The sequence below is a fragment of the Triturus cristatus genome, chromosome 8 (assembly GCF_964204655.1).
Source record: "Triturus cristatus chromosome 8, aTriCri1.1, whole genome shotgun sequence".
Taxonomy (NCBI): domain Eukaryota; kingdom Metazoa; phylum Chordata; class Amphibia; order Caudata; family Salamandridae; genus Triturus; species Triturus cristatus.
Genome location: NC_140591.1, coordinates 445,626,715 through 445,639,575, shown reverse-complemented (window position 1 = coordinate 445,639,575; position 12,861 = coordinate 445,626,715). Strand labels below are relative to the sequence as shown.

General features: G+C 45.5%; 1 protein-coding gene across 3 annotated transcripts in view; it reads right to left on the bottom strand.

Annotated features, from left to right (window-relative positions):
- Positions 1–9,485, bottom strand: part of LOC146802275 (uncharacterized) — a 275,082-nt gene extending 265,597 nt beyond the window's left edge. For all 3 annotated transcript variants that reach the window (XR_014967723.1, XM_085621850.1, XM_085621849.1), the window contains exon 1: positions 9,385–9,485. The gene's annotated coding sequence lies outside the window, so the exon portion shown is untranslated. The remainder of the gene's footprint in view (positions 1–9,384) is intronic.
- Between the last annotated feature and the right edge of the window lie 3,376 nt (positions 9,486–12,861).

Sequence of the window (12,861 nt, the reverse complement as noted above, 5' to 3'; positions counted from 1 at the left end):
TATCAAAAAGGTGGTGCACTGTCAGTGAGCCCCTTGGAGGCAGCCCTCTGAAGGTGAGAAAGGGGGTCCCATGGATGCCCCCAGACATTCACTGTGAGCAGGTGCAGTCACTCACTGCACCTGCCTGCAGTGGGATATCTAACCCCTCTTTAAAGTGAGGGTGGGTTGCTGTTAGTACAGAGTAGCACTGAGAGGCTTGGAAACAGCTGTTTCATATTTCACTGAGTTCGCTGCCTCCACAGCAGCGTGATTTTGCGGCCACCCCTGGGGCATAGAGACGTTATAAGGCATTGGCAAGGGGGGCTCTGGCCCAGGGACCCAGTCTTTTTTGGTTACCTCTGATACAGCCAGCTCTTTTCTGCACAGAGTCTTGCCCTGATGGCATTGAATAATTCTTAAACAGATTATTTAAAACACTGTTTTCCTTTAATTTCATTTTTATGTGGGTGATGTGTAGGAGTCGATTACAGGCATTTTGCAGATAAATGTTTATTTTTCAACACTATGCAACATACATAAAAAAAGATTCTTTCAGGTCAAACCAGGATCTCACATAAGAGAAATGGGTGGGTGTTACAAAGATAATTTGCAATAATATTAGAGAGCGGCTGCTGTATATTCTAATATTAAAAACAAGTCGCTATCCTTGAATATTAAATGTAAACACATTTAGAATATGGACAGTGTCCCTGTGCACTTTGGGTGACCAGGACGAAGAGGGCATGGAAGAGCTGGAATTGGATCATGAATCATAAGCTGTTCTGAACAATTATGTTTGGCCTAGGGCCCCCGAAATCCTTTAAGATGCCCCCGGAGTGGCAGCACATTCATTGCAATAAGGCATATTGTCCCTTTTTGCGCCTGGTGCATCTGGTTGAAGGTGAGCTGTATCCAGGGCTTTAAGTAGGCCGGGTCCCACCGGTGCTGAGCACCGGCAGTTCTAAACAGCAGGGGGCATATTTACAATAACTGGCGCATCCCTGCATATAAGCAGGGATGCGCCAGTTATTGTGCGCCACAGCTCCGCCACCATGGATGCGCCACATTTACAATGCGGCGCACCATGGGGCAAAAACGGCACAGATGCGTGACGCATCTGTGCCGTAAAAGTGGCGCATTGCTGGAGTTGCGTCGCAAGCACGACGCAGCTCCAGCAATGCTCTGGGGGGCCCTATCTTGTGAATGCTGCGTCAATCCTTACGCCTGCTTCAGGCAGGCGCAGGGTTTTGACGCAGCATGGGCCTAAAAGTGACTTAGTGAAATCTTGTAGATTTCACTCAGCCACTTTTAGGAGGCGTTCCTGCGACGGAACGCCCCCCCCTGCGCAGGAACGCCTACTTCTGGCGCAGGGCTTTACAACGTGACACATCTCCCAGATGCGTCACGTTGTAAGTACCCCGCTCCATGGCGCAGGATTTGCGCCGCCGCTGCGTCACAAAAGTGACGCAACGGTGGCGTAAATGAGGCGCAAGGGGCTTGTAAATCTGCCCCCAGGTGTTGAAATAGGTCTCTATCGGGCTCTCCATTTTTACCCAACGGGTAAAAACAAAATCTGAACTCTGCAGCAGTACCACTCTTCACTGCCTTCGGGATAACTTCGAGGAGACTCGTTAAAGGTCTTTCACAGTCTCATCATTTCAGAACTGAAGGATTGTCATAATATATTCAACGAAGTCATAGTTGTTGCTTATGCAAATAACCATTGACAAAGCCAATAGTTTTGGCTTGCTGTAGGTGTAATGTCACTTGTTGTATTATATATCTGGATGCAATGACCTAAATGACAGAAGCCGCAAAATACCAGTCGGACGGCACACTACGCTAAGCACAGATCTTTTGCTTACTTGTTTAAAGCCACGCACTTATTTACATTGGCCACGCCCCCTTGAGAGACCCCCACCCCCCTAGTTTTTCCATCCCACTTAAAGTCCTGGTTGTATCTGTCGCAAACAAGGACAGTGCACCCTTATAATTAAATATACTTATAGACGTAACAGGGGCCCTTGAGTGGTTTTCAAAGCTTTTAATCCTCCTTCGTTTAGACTATATAAGGTTACTGGTGTTCGAATGCTACTTTTATTTTGAAGCTCCAACCCCCACACAGTTAGCAAAGAACAAAACTCTTTTGCATTTTAAAAATGAGACAACAAACTGGCTCCATTGGCATATTCGAAAGAAGGAAGCAAGCTGCCCATGAAAGGTGCCTAACACGCGCCTGAACAGGTGCGCGAGCATAGGAGCTGAAAAAGAAACACCCCCAAAACTGCAAGGTTTGGTTTCAAGAATGAGCGTCTCCACTGATGTCCGCTGCCCAAAAAGAGTACATTCCTATACGTGCGGAAAAAATAACATATTGAGATCGAACATTTTCAAAGGCCTGCTGTACTTTTAAAGAACATGATTAAGAACGGTAATAAATGCACCAAAAACTTTATAACGAATGAAATATGAAAGTAAGCATAAACTCGTGAAGCATTTGAAAACTGACTTCGTGGAAAACTAACAACTTTCAGATATAGATTCACAGTTCACTTTTTTATGAAGCCTCAGTGTGGAACATTTCCGGAAGCGACGGTGCATTGCACATTCCCATGACAACAGAAGGAGTTAGGAACTATTCTGTTTAAAAACACATGAACCTTAATGTTAATGGCAAGAGAGCAGTAGAAGGTTTGCTCACCCACAGCAATTTAATCAAAGCAATCACGGATCTGGAGGCTCGTGGGACTCTTGATGACAATTCACTTACAACAGAGCAACTTGATGACTTTTCTGATTGGAGGACGCTCGGAAACTTTTAACTTCGAAGTAAAACCTTATTTCGTGCCTCATTATACACCATTAAATACATCTTCTAAAGTGGCGTCCCTTGGACTTAACTGCCAGGAGTCTATTCATTACAACAGGGACTGGAATATTTTGAAAAACAATCACTGTATGGCCCTTGACTGGTGATTACATACTCTGTGCTTGATTGAACCACTGCAGTATGTCTTATGAGCGTGAGGCCATGCACAACGTTGTCTGTGATCCAAGTACAACCAGGACTTCACTTTAAAATGAGTACAGACCAATGTTAAGTAAAGCCAGTTAAGTCATCCGTCGCCACTCCCTCATTAATGTCAGATAAAACAAGCATGGAAACTACTAATGTTTGGCTTTTGCATGATGGTTTATTCAGGAGACAGTAAGACACAGAAACAGGTATCCCAACCATGCGGGCATCAAAAATGGAAGCTTTCCTCCTCCTAGATGATGTGTGGTCCTCCAGCAGTAGTTGGGAAAACTTAAATCCAAATGGTCGCACACTGCTGACCTACCTGCGTGTTACCCCAAAGAACTGTGGTCCCTGTAGTTAGCGTCGGCGGATACACCTATGCTCGTGTCGTGAGTGCAAGTGTGAATAGCGTTAGCCATCCCTGGACACGTGTTTCGAGGTAGCTGCCTCTCCTCAGCAGGGAGTAGGAAGGAGTGTAGGGTTGCTGTGTAGGCTGCTAAAATCATTATCAGGTAAAGTACCTCTCGTAGCAACGCAGGTGCGTAACCTGAGTCCGTCGACTCCCCGGCTCATGGAGCCACTAAATAATTAAATCCAAATGGTCGCACACTGCTGACCTACCTGCGTGTTACCCCAAAGAACTGTGGTCCCTGTAGTTAGCGTCGGCGGATACACCTATGCTCGTGTCGTGAGTGCAAGTGTGAATAGCGTTAGCCATCCCTGGACACGTGTTTCGAGGTAGTTGCCTCTCGTCAGCAGGGAGTAGGAAAGAGTGTAGGGTTGCTGTGTAGGCTGCTAAAATCATTATCAGGTAAAGTACCTCTCGTAGCAACGCAGGTGCGTAACCTGCTCCCTGCTGACGAGAGGCAATTACCTCGAAACACGTGTCCAGTGATGGCATTATAACTATATACTCGTGGCATAGGTGTACTCGCCGCTGTCACTACATTCTCCAGAATCCTATGGGGCTATTTGCTAGTATGACGAGGGGTGTGCGACCCACTTCACATTTGTATTTAAAGCTCCCTTGAGCGATGGGCTGACGAGCCTGGATCCCGCACCCGCGCGCCGTGAGAGGTACTATACCTTATATATTTTGGCAGTCTACTTGGCACCCCGCATACATACCTGCTCCCTGCTGACGAGAGGCAATTACCTCGAAACACGTGTCCAGGGATGGCATTATAACTATATACTCGTGGCATAGGTGTACTCGCCGCTGTCACTACATTCTCCAGAATCCTATGGGGCTATTTGCTAGTATGACGAGCGGTGTGCGACCCACTTCACATTTGTATTTAAAGCTCCCTTGAGCGATGGGCTGACGAGCCTGGATCCCGCACCCGCGAGCCGTGAGAGGTACTATACCTTATATATTTTGGCAGTCTACTTGGCACCCCGCATACATACCTGCTCCCTGCTGACGAGAGGCAATTACCTCGAAACACGTGTCCAGGGATGGCATTATAACTATATACTCGTGGCATAGGTGTACTCGCCGCTGTCACTACATTCTCCAGAATCCTATGGGGCTATTTGCTAGTATGACGAGCGGTGTGCGACCCACTTCACATTTGTATTTAAAGCTCCCTTGAGCGATGGGCTGACGAGCCTGGATCCCGCACCCGCGCGCCGTGAGAGGTACTATACCTTATATATTTTGGCAGTCTACTTGGCACCCCGCATACATACCTGCTCCCTGCTGACGAGAGGCAATTACCTCGAAACACGTGTCCAGGGATGGCATTATAACTATATACTCGTGGCATAGGTGTACTCGCCGCTGTCACTACATTCTCCAGAATCCTATGGGGCTATTTGCTAGTATGACGAGCGGTGTGCGACCCACTTCACATTTGTATTTAAAGCTCCCTTGAGCGATGGGCTGACAAACCTGGATCCCGCACCCGCGCGCCGTGAGAGGAACTATACCTTATAAATTTTGGCAGTCTACTTGGCAACCCGCATACATACCTGCTCCCTGCTGACGAGAGGCAATTACCTCGAAACACGTGTCCAGGGATGGCATTATAACTATATACTCGTGGCATAGGTGTACTCGCCGCTGTCACTACATTCTCCAGAATCCTATGGGGCTATTTGCTAGTATGACGAGCAGTGTGCGACCCACTTCACATTTGTATTTAAAGCTCCCTTGAGCGATGGGCTGACGAGCCTGGATCCCGCACCCGCGCCGTGAGAGGTACTATACCTTATATATTTTGGCAGTCTACTTGGCACCCCGCATACATACCTGCTCCCTGCTGACGAGAGGCAATTACCTCGAAACACGTGTCCAGGGATGGCATTATAACTATATAATCGTGGCATAGGTGTACTCGCCGCTGTCACTACATTCTCCAGAATCCTATGGGGCTATTTGCTAGTATGACGAGCGGTGTGCGACCCACTTCACATTTGTATTTAAAGCTCCCTTGAGCGATGGGCTGACGAGCCTGGATCCCGCACCCGCGCGCCGTGAGAGGTACTATACCTTATATATTTTGGCAGTCTACTTGGCACCCCGCATACATACCAACTCCCTGCTGACGAGAGGCAATTACCTCGAAACACGTGTCCAGGGATGGCATTATAACTATATACTCGTGGCATAGGTGTACTCGTCGCTGTCACTACATTCTCCAGAATCCTATGGGGCTAATTGCTAGTATGACGAGCGGTGTGCGACCCACTTCACATTTGTATTTAAAGCTCCCTTGAGCGATGGGCTGACGAGCCTGGATCCCGCACCCGCGCGCCATGAGAGGTACTATACCTTATATATTTTGGCAGTCTACTTGGCACCCCGCATACATACCTGCTCCCTGCTGACGAGAGGCAATTACCTCGAAACACGTGTCCAGGGATGGCATTATAACTATATACTCGTGGCATAGGTGTACTCGCCGCTGTCACTACATTCTCCAGAATCCTATGGGGCTATTTGCTAGTATGACGAGCGGTGTGCGACCCACTTCACATTTGTATTTAAAGCTCCCTTGAGCGATGGGCTGACGAGCCTGGATCCCGCACCCGCGCGCCGTGAGAGGTACTATACCTTATATATTTTGGCAGTCTACTTGGCACCCCGCATACATACCTGCTCCCTGCTGACGAGAGGCAATTACCTCGAAACACGTGTCCAGGGATGGCATTATAACTATATACTCGTGGCATAGGTGTACTCGCCGCTGTCACTACATTCTCCAGAATCCTATGGGGCTATTTGCTAGTATGACGAGTGGTGTGCGACCCACTTCACATTTGTATTTAAAGCTCCCTTGAGAGATGGGCTGACGAGCCTGGATCCCGCACCCGTGCGCCGTGAGAGGTACTATACCTTATATATTTTGGCAGTCTACTTGGCACCCCGCATACATACCTGCTCCCTGCTGACGAGAGGCAATTACCTTGAAACACGTGTCCAGGGATGGCATTATAACTATATACTCGTGGCATAGGTGTACTCGCCGCTGTCACTACATTCTCCAGAATCCTATGGGGTTATCTGCTAGTATGACGCGCGGTGTGCGACCCACTTCACATTTGTATTTAAAGCTCCCTTGAGCGATGGGCTGACAAGCCTGGATCCCGCACCCGCGTGCCGTGAGAGGTACTATACCTTATATATTTTGGTAGTCTACTTGGCACCCCGCATACATACCTGCTCCCTGCTGACGAGAGGCAATTACCTCGAAACACGTGTCCAGGGATGGCATTATAACTATATACTCGTGGCATAGGTGTACTCGCCGCTGTCACTACATTCTCCAGAATCCTATGGGGCTATTTGCTAGTATGACGAGCGGTGTGCGACCCACTTCACATTTGTATTTAAAGCTCCCTTGAGCGATGGGCTGACGAGCCTGGATCCCGCACCCGCGCGCCGTGAGAGGTACTATACCTTATATATTTTGGCAGTCTACTTGGCACCCCGCATACATACCTGCTCCCTGCTGACGAGAGGCAATTACCTCGAAACACGTGTCCAGGGATGGCATTATAACTATATACTCGTGGCATAGGTGTACTCGCCGCTGTCACTACATTCTCCAGAATCCTATGGGGCTATTTGCTAGTATGACGAGTGGTGTGCGACCCACTTCACATTTGTATTTAAAGCTCCCTTGAGAGATGGGCTGACGAGCCTGGATCCCGCACCCGTGCGCCGTGAGAGGTACTATACCTTATATATTTTGGCAGTCTACTTGGCACCCCGCATACATACCTGCTCCCTGCTGACGAGAGGCAATTACCTTGAAACACGTGTCCAGGGATGGCATTATAACTATATACTCGTGGCATAGGTGTACTCGCCGCTGTCACTACATTCTCCAGAATCCTATGGGGTTATCTGCTAGTATGACGCGCGGTGTGCGACCCACTTCACATTTGTATTTAAAGCTCCCTTGAGCGATGGGCTGACAAGCCTGGATCCCGCACCCGCGTGCCGTGAGAGGTACTATACCTTATATATTTTGGTAGTCTACTTGGCACCCCGCATACATACCTGCTCCCTGCTGACGAGAGGCAATTACCTCGAAACACGTGTCCAGGGATGGCATTATAACTATATACTCGTGGCATAGGTGTACTCGCCGCTGTCACTACATTCTCCAGAATCCTATGGGGCTATTTGCTAGTATGACGAGCGGTGTGCGACCCACTTCACATTTGTATTTAAAGCTCCCTTGAGCGATGGGCTGACGAGCCTGGATCCCGCACCCGCGCGCCGTGAGAGGTACTATACCTTATATATTTTGGCAGTCTACTTGGCACCCCGCATACATACCTGCTCCCTGCTGACGAGAGGCAATTACCTCGAAACACGTGTCCAGGGATGGCATTATAACTATATACTCGTGGCATAGGTGTACTCGCCGCTGTCACTACATTCTCCAGAATCCTATGGGGCTATTTGCTAGTATGACGAGCGGTGTGCGACCCACTTCACATTTGTATTTAAAGCTCCCTTGAGCGATGGGCTGACGAGCCTGGATCCCGCACCCGTGCGCCGTGAGAGGTACTATACCTTATATATTTTGGCAGTCTACTTGGCACCCCGCATACATACCTGCTCCCTGCTGACGAGAGGCAATTACCTCGAAACACGTGTCCAGGGATGGCATTATAACTATATACTCGTGGCATAGGTGTACTCGCCGCTGTCACTACATTCTCCAGAATCCTATGGGGCTATTTGCTAGTATGACGAGCGGTGTGTGACCCACTTCACAGTAGGGAAAACTTACTTTCCGGAAATATTTCAATTTTATTAACCATTCGATTAATTAAAATCATTACAGTAAAATATATACAACTATCCTCCACCTTCCTACTTCATGGATAAAAAAAGTGTGGTGCCCAACCTTAGGAAACAATGATTTGAAACCCTAGCACACGTGATATTCAAATTATGCTTCTATTTCCCATGTTATTCACACAAAAACAGTTGATCAATCAGTCGAGTTCTTTTCTTTTTTCTTTAATCAAACTTCAGGTTTCCAGTCAGTAAAACGTTCTTAAACCAACTCGTGTTTCGTTGCCTCAGTAATTTCGTACATGCGACTTGTTCACGGCTAGGTAAGAAATCAATATGATAGCTTATATTACATTTTTAAACGCATACATTTGTCTCTTAAGAACAAATGTGCTACCAGGGGAGAGTAACAAGAAGAAGTGTCTATGTGTGCATATGATAGAGTGACAGTTCAATTCTGATTTTAAACCAAAGCGACACAGATTCCCATAATTTTATTAAATTTGGCACAGGTATTAAAGTGGAAAAGTGAAGTCTGAAAATGTATGTGATAGAATTAAGTTTTATATGGTTTTGTACCCAGTTGCACGGAAAGGACCTGTGACCGACGACCAAAGAGAAACCACCACTTCGGTCATTAAGTTGATCAACCTCTTAAAACATGCAGTAAAGTTCCCAAAAAGAAAAAAGACCGAGACAACCAACCTGAACAGTAATACTGTATTGTAGTCTATAGGGAGACACAACAAAAAGATAAAACGCATTTGTATATCAGTATACGTTCTACTAATCCTTTCCTAAATCACAAGCTGCACTCAATATATGTGCTCCCAAGATTAGAGTCGGTATACATACTCCTAATGTGGCGATCATTCCAGGCCACATTAATCCTGTGGCGTAGGGTGTTCTCCAAATTATTAAAATAAGTATGAGCTCAGCTGGGCGGTAAAATAACACCCTTCTTCTGTATATTGGCTTCCAAATCTAAGTGGGTGATATAAAGCGAGAGAGAGGAACAATCTAGCTTAATAACGGGGTAATCCGTTGAAAGTACTCCTTCGTTAAGGCAATAACTGAGCTCCGCGCTCTACCGCGGTATAATCCAAATTAGCATGTCAGTACTTACTTGACAATAATGCCGCCGTTCCGTATAGCGTACCCCACGCCGGACTCCTCGTGTACGAGTGCCGGCATTCAACTGAAGTCTGTCCTAATGAGTACGTCCGCACGGTCATGTGATCGCGTCAAGCGCGTGATTACGTGGGTGCTTAAAAGCCAGCGGCATTTTTGAATGGGCTAAAAACATTAATGTAGTTGGAGAAACAGACGATTCTTACGTCAATATCCAAAGACCTATAGATTTATAGGTTTGTTGATTTGTCCCCGATATACTGGCCCAAAATGTAAGCAGAACAGCATGTTAAAATGCATTAAATTATTGAGAGAAGAGGAAGGAAGTCTAATAAGATCCCCAACATCTGCCTCTCCATGATGTTCTTAGGTAGAAGGTTGAGTCGACGTGCCGTATTGACTGTGAATATTATAGAGTCTACGCGTAGCCAGAGTATTTGGCATAACTTAAGTCGATATTAAATGTAAAGTAACGTAAAATTCCCAATATTAGTTGTGGGTGTATTTTGCTATACTTATATATTAAGGCCATGTCCATGATAATATCGTAATTTCTGAAAGAGCTATGAGTAATGAAATTCGAGCATTAGTATAAGCTGCAAGATAAAATCAGCTTTATTTGTCTTCAATTTTCCCCAAGGTCATCAAACGTCTGTATCTCATAAGTAGATCGATGATTTCTCTATTTCAAACTTCAAAACGATTTTTCTATATATAACCGACCTGTATTCCAGTAATTTGAGTGCATTGGCTCCAGTCGTCTATGATGAGTAGCCGAACTTATTAAGGTTCTCCATTATGTGTTTGTATTTACTCCATAAATAGAGATCGCTTTCAGTGACTATTTTGTGTGGGTGACATTCATATACATCAAACAAGATATTAATACATTATTATATCTATTTTAAAAATTACGTTTTTACTGTATAATGCATGGCGGTTTCATTACAACTACATAACAGTTTCATAGATTGTTAGGCTCAGCTTTGTTAGTTTGACTTATGTGTCTTTGCAGTATACTATCTGGTAATTTGACATCAGAATACATCCTGGTTTTTTGTTTCTAGCAAGTGGGCTTGGCTCTAACTCTGAGTTTCATTTACCCAAGAAATAATGCATCTCCTGGTCAACATTCACCCCTATGTCAGCTGTTCGTAACTTAAGAATCCAGGATGCCTCATTTCTGCGCAGTTGCAATTCTCTGTTACCACCTCTCGGGTGTCTTAAAGTCTGTTCTATCCTGTAAAAGGAAAATTCTTTATGCTGTCCTTGTGTGTGGCAGTCTGTGATGTGTGTCACTATGGGGTATCTGAGGTCGCCCTGTTTGACCGCCCTCATGTGTTCCCCAATCCTCTCACGTAGTGGTCTTATAGTACTCCCCACATATTTTTTGTGGCATCTGCATTCAATTATATATACAACAAAATTTGAACTGCAGTTTATGTTGGTGTTAATCTTGTAGCATTTATCGTCTGGGCCCATAAAGTCTAACTTCCTATTAATGGCTCATTTGCATGCTGTGCAGTGTCCACACCCATAAAAAACCTTTGAACGTGCTGTTAACCAGTCAGTGTTTGTTTTTATTGTGGGGTAGCTTGGGCTCAAACAGTTCCTGAGGCACATTCCTCTTCTGTAGGTTATTTCCGCTCTTCTGTTAATCGTACCGGATAGTGTTACATCTTCATTTAAAATGTGCCAGTGTCTGTTTAGACTCTTACTTAGGACACCCGAAAGGTTATTATAGTTAGTAATGCATCTGACGCTAGTATCCATATTCTTCTTCTTAGTATTTTCTCTAAGCGTTAGGGCTCTCTCTGTCTTTTCAATCCTATTTTTTGCCTTTTCAAGTATGCATCTATCATATCCCCGTTGTTTGAAACGTTGTGTCATTGCCTCAGTGCATGCTTTAAAATCAGGTTCCGAGCTGCAATTACGTCTAGCTTGCACAAATTCCCCATAGGGGATGGCATTAATCTGATGGGACGGGTGTGCGCTGGATGCATGTAGGATTGTGTTACTAGCTGTGTTCTTGCGGTACAGTCTGCTGTTGATTTGGTTGTCTTTGACATCTATGTCAAGAAAAGCTATTCTCTCTTTACTGTATTCATAGGTAAATCTGACGTTCAAAGTGTTGTTGTTGAGGTGTTCTACAAATTCAACCAGTTTACCTGTGTCTCCCCTCCAGATCATCAAACAGTCGTCTATGTATCTGCTCCAAAACAGGATGTAGTCTGTCCATTTAGTGCCAACTGGGCCCCAGATCCACCTCTCCTCCAGCCAGCTCATAAAAAGGTTGGCATACGAGGGAGAGAATCTGGAACCCATGGCTACTCCTTGTTTCTGTTGACACCATCTGTCTTTAAATATGATTGTTGTCTAAAATCAGTTCTACCATTGTGATCAACATCTCTGTGTGCATTCAATTATATATACAACAACATTTGAACTGGGCCCCACGGAGAGAATATCCGGATATGTGGACATTTTCCTCAAACCAATGGTTTCAGGAAATGGAGGCGACGAAACACGTGTTGGCTTAAGAATGTTTTACTGACTGGAAACCTGAAGTTTGATTAAAGAAAAAAGAAAATGACTCGACTGATTGATCAACTGTTTTTGTGTGAATAACATGGGAAAAAGAACCATAATTTGAATATCACGTGTGCTAGGGTTTCAAATCATTGTATCTTGTTGCTTTTGCCACAAAAACTTGGGGAGGCGGGTGGTTCTCCCTAACCCCACAGCACCGTCACTAATCAGAAACTCACCGTGTAAATATTAGTGAAACCACCTTCTGGTGCCTACACCCTATTAACTATACCACCTAACCTCGTTTAAAAACCCAACCTCAGGAAAGCCCATAAGCCGGTATGAGTTGCACTTGCAGTTGTAAAATGCCAACCCTTCATTTTTATGGGCGTATTCTCATATATAAGTAACTATATGACCTAAAAATAAACATATGCAAAAAGAACAAATGATGGACGGAATGCTGAATTAATCATTCACCCCTAGTCACAGAACTGGGTTAAATTCATTGTTTTTTTGCATGCCTCACCATTCCAATTTTGACCCAGCCATGTGCAAATCAGTCTACCCTGGGCCAGAAACAAGCATCCTGGGACCGGTTTCGGGGTAACACCCCTCATCAGCCAGGCAGCTTGAATATGGTGGCATAGAGAGCACGAGACCCACGTCTGGGCATACCCATCCCCTTTGGGGCGACAAATGCAAAAAGAACAAATGATGAACGGAATGCTGAATTAATCAAATATTCACCCTCAGTGTTTGAAAGGTTTCAGCGCTCCGTCTGTGGAAATGAGCCTTTTGGGGGGCCCACCGGTACGGGGGTTCACCCTTATCTGTCCACAGGTCCTTAAACCAACAAAGAAGAGATTGGCACTGAAGCTGGAATTCAAAGAACAAGTTTATTCACTCATGAGTTAGACCACGTCCATACAACACCCTCAAG